This window comes from Salmo salar, chromosome 20 (assembly GCF_965601325.2).
Source record: "Salmo salar chromosome 20, fSalSal1, whole genome shotgun sequence".
NCBI classification, from domain to species: domain Eukaryota; kingdom Metazoa; phylum Chordata; class Actinopteri; order Salmoniformes; family Salmonidae; genus Salmo; species Salmo salar.
The window spans coordinates 18,182,291-18,189,770 of NC_138310.1; the positions used below are offsets into that span (position 1 = coordinate 18,182,291).

The following is a 7,480-nucleotide window of genomic DNA, read 5'->3' on the forward strand; positions in this document are numbered from 1 at the left end:
CTTAAATTCCATGTCACCAAATCTGAAACATTTATTGGCTAATGCTTATCAGACCCAGTTATTGACACACTTCTACACCAATCATATTCATAAAGAATGATTTTCGTTGGCCTGTTCTTTCTGTCATTCAAACTGAACGCAAACGTGTGATTCTCACATCATCTTGAAGATTTGTCCTACTTCCTTTATGCCGGCGAAAATCTTATCTCCTTTTAAACTGTAATTTCTAACTATATTTTGTCCAATAAACCGCACAGATTACATGATTAAGAGAGGCATCCGTTAACTCCTAAAAAATACGTGAAACGTTTTCACATTAAATGGTAAAACTACGAAATACCTCACCAATTTATTCCAAGTCCACGTGGCTCATTGTTACTTTGTAACCATTCCTGGCATTATTATTTTGCTTCGTGGTGGTAGAAGGCAGCTATTTCGTCTTAAGATGTACATTTTGTTATAGAAAATGTATCCAACTAAATATTATATGTGTTCTGTCAAGAAAGGGATCTAATATATCATCGAACAGATGTCAGTTATTTTGTTATCTAATATAATAATCTAAATGTAACGGCCTGTGGCACCAGGCAGGAAACATTCGATGAGATTATAGTTACCCAGTAATTTATATCCCCAATTCTCAGTGTTATTGTTGTTACATATTTCTGATTATGGGCGACTCCCTTTTTGCGCATTGTTAAACATGGCTGCCTGGGCTGTGTCAGGTGCGACACACAGACATCTTGGCTGCTGCTCCTTTTCCTTAAAGACCACAGTGAGAACTTCATCACAGGATTATCATACATAAAGATAGAATAAATCCTGCATTTACATAGCCTATTATTTGGAATTAATCCATGTCTGATAATATAATGTGTCTCTATGCAAATGCCAATGGCAGACTGACCTGTGAACCAAAGTATCTGGCTCCTTAGTATGTATTACTGTTCACAAGATAGTCTAGTCATAAAGTGACAGACAGTCCAGTAAAATGTTTAAGATGCCATGTTAAATTGTATAAATCATTGTATGGGCAAAGTCTCAATTATATAATATAAAACAACAGGTACATGGTGCAATGAAACAGCTCAAATCCAGTTTAGCATACACTATCGATCTCAACACCCCAGGGAGACTGGAAGGATGAACAGAACTGGGAGGGGTGCAGCAACAGGAGAGCGATAGTGGGCTTGGGAGGGAGCAATGCATGGCTGAGTCAGTGCTGGAATTAGGGCAGGGGGCTTATTAATAGTTAAACTGTGTGCCAGGGGGAGAATGCGTCCATGACGCCAGCACTCATCAACTGCATGGGCACAGAGCTGTGCATTGGAGGACAGAGGAGAGACACCCTTTTTCTTTGTTAGTTATGAACGATATCCATTGAGCAAACCTTGATAGAGGACCTAGTTTGATGATAAAGGCCCACTTACAGCTCTTACCACTGTATGCATCACATGCATTTTCATGTAGATTAAGCCTTGAGATGGTTTGGGATGAGTTGGACCGCGGAGTGAAGGAAAAGCAGCCAACAAATGCTCAGCGTATGTGGGAACTCCTTCAAGAATGTTTGAAAAGCATTCCTCATGAAGCTGGTTGAGATAATTGTTTTATTTTATCTTTATTTAACTAGGCAAGTCAGTTAAGAACAAATTCTTATTTACAATGACGGCCTAGGAACAGAACTGCCTTGTTCAGGAGCAGAATGACACATTTTTTATTTTGTCAGCTCGGGGATTCGCTCTAGCATCGATTACCGGCCCAATGCTCTAACCACTAGGCTACCTGTGCCAAGAGTGTGCAAAGCTGTCATCAAGGCAAAGGGTGGCTAATTTGAAGAATCTGAAATATAAAATATATTTAGATTTTTTAAAACAAGTTTTGGTTACTGCATTATTCCATATGTGTTATTTCGTAGTTTTGATGTCTTCACTGTCATTCTACAATGTAGAACATAGTACATACATGCAGAGTAATAGACATATGCCTATGACTGCAGGCACTGTTCAGTTGGGCTGGTGAAAAAAATGACCAACATTTAACCCGAATCTCAACCACAGTGTACTTTCAACTATAGTTTCATGGCCCCCTCCATTCTTCATACCCTGTAGTAGCCACAGTCACAGAGGACAGGGCACAGTCAGCTGGGTGTGTTAATAGTAACAAGGGGAAAATGGTGGGGCTTTCTTTGTTGGGGCTGACAGTAGAAGAGGAGAGACCCAAGTAATCAGTCACAAAGGCATTTCCATGAATAACATTCTACACAGTGGTAGCAGCTCATTATGGTTTCACACAATACTTCTCCCATACCATCCTCTGTCTGTCACACATATCATCCCTATTTTAGTTCTGTCTCAACCTAGCCTGTATCTTAGCCTTAGCTTCAATCTCAGGTAAACGTAGCAGACAGAAAAGGGATGGGCCTATCCAACAATAGACAGCCTCAAGACAGGACTGCGGGAGTGACATTTCCTTTTCATCCAACCCATTTTTATCCCTCTGCAGTTGCTACTGCGCTGCAGTAAATTCATTATTCATCTGTTTGGAGGGGAATAGAATCTGACTGTACCCTGTGTGGTGTGATGTCATTTGATGTGAGGCTGACAACAAGCTGAGTGTGTCTACTGTACATCCGCATAAAAGCCCCTCCGAGTCGAAGGGATGGTATTTGCTGGCCTCTTTGTGGACTTAGGTAGCAATTTTCTCAAATTTGGCCATAATGATACCTCATTATCTGCTCACAGCAACATACAGTCTGGCTGTCCCACTAGACTAGAGCTCCCCAGAAGGTTGATGGTTAAATTGCCTTGTCCTGACTCTGCATCTTTCCTGCATCTCCCCACCCTCTGCAGTATTGCACCCTATCCTCTCTGTGTACTGCCAGATAGTGTTGCAGTGGTACATTATGCTACACCCAAAGCAACTGGATTAGAACACTCTAGATATAACAGAATCCGTGTTATATCTTTATTACTACATTATTCTCAGGGTAGTGTGAGAAAGAGGTAGACAGAGCTCCACATCCACATTGTTTGCTCTTGTAATTGATCATCATAACAAAGAGACCATGACCATGCAAAAAAAAAAGACTCCCCGGCAGAATGCAAATGCTAGATAGCCTATAATAGTTTCAGTCGGAATGTCATGTTGCTATCCAAGCACTGCGTCCTGACCGTTTTCTACCAGTGTAGAACACATACACACAAGGCAATTTATAAATGGATGCTGATTTGCTACAGTTTGACAGTGAACATATATCTAAAAGATTGTAAAGCACTTGCCACGCCCAGTCCTGCCCAGCTTCAAGAGCTAGCCAGCATATTGGTACAGACAGATGGTTACTTGCTACGAGAGGGTTCTCCCAACAGTTATTTGGGTGACATTTAGTAGTCTACCCGCAAAAATCAGTGGTCGTCTGCCCTGGCCTGCACTATACACTAGAATTGTGGGTGGAATGGGGGGGTGGGACTATTATTACAGGGCAGGTGTTGGACAGGAACAGCTGTGTCTCACAGTTATCATGTACTGCACCTTTGTCTCATGTCTGCACTGGTCGGTTGAGGGACGATCGTCGCGTAGGAGTGACGCCATCTGATGTGAGGCAGTGGTACTGTACAGTATGTCTACTGAGGGACCCCAGTGATTCAGCCACAACTCTCCTCAGTATTTACATTCACTCTGAGATGCTGTTACAATAAATAGATGTCTGATCCCTATCTCTAAGTGTAGTAAACTGTAATAGCATATCTGTCCTTAATAAAGCGTAACAATCTGTGAGTGAATGGGGGAGTTTCATTATTGTAAGAGAGAGGGAGGAGGGAGGGAGGGCACTCCTTCAATGGTGGGGGAGTAGGCTAGGCTGCATTATGAATAATGGAACATTTCCCAGACGCAGAGGGAATGCATCCTTCTTCCATTGATTTTCCAGAGATTGGCCATGCATGCTTGCCTTTAACTGTGCTTCTTTATCTGTCTCCATAGCTGGTCCCATGGGAGAACAGTCAGTCAGGAAGCACAGCTGATGCTAATGCTGCCGGACATTCAACTCCAGACTATGCAGCACATCCACTGAGCTTACTGACGATGATGATACGTACTCAGAGAACATAGTCAGCTGTGGCCCGGGGAAGTCCAGCCCTCCACTATGACACTTACCAAAACAGGCTTACCAAAACATCACATTACAGACAATATACTATGCTGGTTATGTAGTGGGCTATCACTGCCACTGGCGGACTGACTGAGTGGGATGGTGGCTGAGATGGAAGGTAATGGGTGTGATTGAGGATGAGCCGGTACACTGGATCAATCTGGATTTATAACCTTCTAGAGGGTGCTAATGCAATACTGCTGCATCCAGGATTTTGAGATTCGAGTGGATGCTTTCTTTCCCAAAGACAATGAAAATACATATTTTCATGACCTCTTTAAATAAATACTGGCCCACTAGAGGGCACTCAGAAAAAGCCTCATATCTTGATGCATGGTACAATAGGTTGTGCCAGAGCGAGAGATCAATACTGGAACAGTCCATTCATTAATAAATAAATTGCATGTGCGCTCTTTCAAGTCACTCTTTAATCAAATTAATGTAGTCTCCCAATGAAATGCATTTTTCTCTGTGGCGTTTTTTTCTCTTTTCTAAGGGCAGAGATTATCTCCAAATGGTTTAAATGAGCTCGGTGGTAGTGACATAGATTTGAATCAATCAATCAATGATTTAAATATTGCCTACCATTTATAGTGTTCTTTGAAGCATATTGGACACAACTACATTCTCCCATAAGACAAAAATCTCTGGGATAGCTTACAAACATATACTCACTTGGTTTGATGATCTCTTTCAGAGGCCTGCCACTGGAGGCAGCTGCTAAGCAGTCCATTGTGTGTCCGACTCCAAACCCATCCCTTATTCCACACCCACTCCCAACACTCCCAGAGAGCAATTACATACCAACCATCTACTGCCATCTTCTGGCTGTATTGGAAACCATGGCTGTTTATGGATTATTGGAAAAAGACATCCCAGCACACTGGCATTCTTGTATGGGGTATGGATTCAACAAAAACAAATCCTAGGTTTGTTAAAAATCACGATGAGAAATTTAAAGAGCATGTAGGAATGCCATTGTGTTGGACTTTGTTTAATATTGACTTATTTTCTCTGTGTACCTGAAGCAGTAGAAAATGTCTGTTAACAATCCTCCTCTTTCATTAGCTTGACTATACAAGTGTCCCAGATATGGCTCATTGAAAGCAGAACAGACCATGAGTATGAGCATGCTGGATCATTTGAATATGTTAGATGTAGGGTTTTGCACCCCGTTTATCTGAGGAGCAGATCGTCCCTGTTGCCTAGTGACTGTCATCTAGGTTTTGAATGAACAAACTCCAACGGTCTCAACAGTGAATATTGTATGTTTAGCTTATGACAACGTTACAATTCAACACGGATGTCTTGTGAAGCAAAAGCAAACCTTTATTTTTCATTTAAAATACATGAAACTGTACGTCTTTCTTACAGTGAAGGTGATTGGGAATGGTTTGTGTCGATTGGTAAGCCTGTTACGGAGTGAAGCAGCTGCAGACCAATTTGACCAACGATGAGGGTCCGTCGACATGCAGACAGGAGAAGGCTGATCATTATGGCTCCTATAGCACAGTGCATGTTGCCTCGGAGCGAGGTGGTTGGGTAGATGTGTCTGAACCAAAGTTGTTCTTCTCGCCACCACCTAACAATGCACAGCCTTTTATTACACTGGAAAGAGACAGCAGAGAATGGTGAAGCATGAGCCTGCTGACATGAGGGGTTAGTAAACTGGGGTAACGTGCAAGAGCAGCATGTACTGTATACCAACACTGTACCCCATGACACTACAGTTACTGTAACAGAACATGACTGGCTTAGTTATCAATTCAGGAGTAGATCATTGATTTTGAATAGACATTCAGTTACCTTCAGGGAGGACGTTATCTATAAAGTATCCCTCCATGTTCATGTTTCCTGCTGTGTTGTACTGGCCTACCACAAAGACAGTCTCGCCATTAATCCCCAGGCCCACCCCCACCTCAGTACTCTCCTTCCACACCACCTGGGTGAAATGGCCTATTGGAGAAATGCCACAATACATAAGGTTATGATTAAAGCGGCCTCTCTGTGTCTTGGCTTTGTTAAATCCAATATGGTTGAAAGCTTTCTGTTTAAGTTCGACATAATTTGCGTTCTGAACACATGATCTCAAACCACACATTTTCCAGAAGATGTGTAATAGCAGTGTACTAGTGTTTGAGGCGAATCCAGGTTTGCTGAAGTTGTAGTCTTTAATCTCGCTGTACCAGTTGTCGACAGCCTCCTTCCCTAAAACATGCAGTCAGGTACAAATGTAAGGACCCGTCCTACTTGACATGGCAAATACACACTGTAATTAGAATGAGTATTAGCACATCTACGGCGAGAGTACCAGTATCAAAGACCCATGAGCCGTCAAATTCTAAAACACAATTTGACAGTGTCAATGTGAATTATTGTAACCCACCCGTTAGAGTATTGGGGGCAGAGCTCCATGTGTAGTAGAGGTTCTCTCCATTGTTCGTGTTGCTGTGCTGCATGGTATTGATTGCTACCAAGTGGTCAGCCCATTCCTGAGCAGAGTTGCACAGGTCTCTGCTCAGGGTCAGTTTGGGGGTGCCATGCTTTCTCCTGTATGCATTGTGGGTATCCAGAAACTCCTGCTCAAAGCTTGCACCTAATAAAATATGCCAATTTAGATGCAACTTTTTCTCTTTTTTTAAGGATAGTTAGCTAAATATAGGGACATATTTTGAATTAATATATTTATATTTATTTATTCAGCAATATTTTTGAGTTATTTTTTTCAGAATTTCAGAATTACATGGTCACCATAGACATCTTTCTTGAATATAGACCAGAGTAGAACGAGGCAAATACTGACCTGCCATATTGCTTTTTATGTGTTAAGACCTGCAAGACAAAAGTAGGTATGGTAAGACTCATTCAGCTGAAGAACACCAAAAAATAAAGATTAATAATGTTTTAATTCTGTGTATAATTCCATTATAAACCTAATTTAATTAATTCCATTATTGGATGTTGACCGTAAGAGGGATGCTCATAGTAATAATAGATGCATTATTCTCTAACTGTATTATCCAAGCACTCACCTGTACATTATGTAGCGGTTGTGGTCTGTCTTCTTTACCTCCTTGTCTCTATATGTTGAGACCAAGAAAGCACTTATATAGTTCAGCTGGATCATCTAAAACTGTATGTAGGAGACACCCTCTCTCCTCCCTGTAACTATCTGAAGCATTTTGCATTTTGGTGACACTCAGGGAGGGACCTGCTCTTCCACTATGTCCACTATGATACTGAGAGACCAGAGACATGGCTGTTGATTCCACCGCTGAAACACAATAGTGAGACAATAAAAATATGTTCTGAGAAGGTTAATGATGCTTAGTG

At 41.6% G+C, this 7,480-nt stretch overlaps 1 non-coding gene across 1 annotated transcript; it reads right to left on the minus strand.

Moving 5' to 3' along the window:
- Nucleotides 1-5,480: 5,480 nt before the first annotated feature.
- Nucleotides 5,481-7,268, minus strand: im:7150988 (uncharacterized). Its single transcript, XR_014381777.1, has 5 exons — nt 7,180-7,268; nt 6,951-6,979; nt 6,534-6,743; nt 5,954-6,355; nt 5,481-5,729 (listed from the first exon to the last, which is right to left on the minus strand). It is a non-coding gene; the product is annotated as an uncharacterized im:7150988 (transcript).
- Between the last annotated feature and the right edge of the window lie 212 nt (nt 7,269-7,480).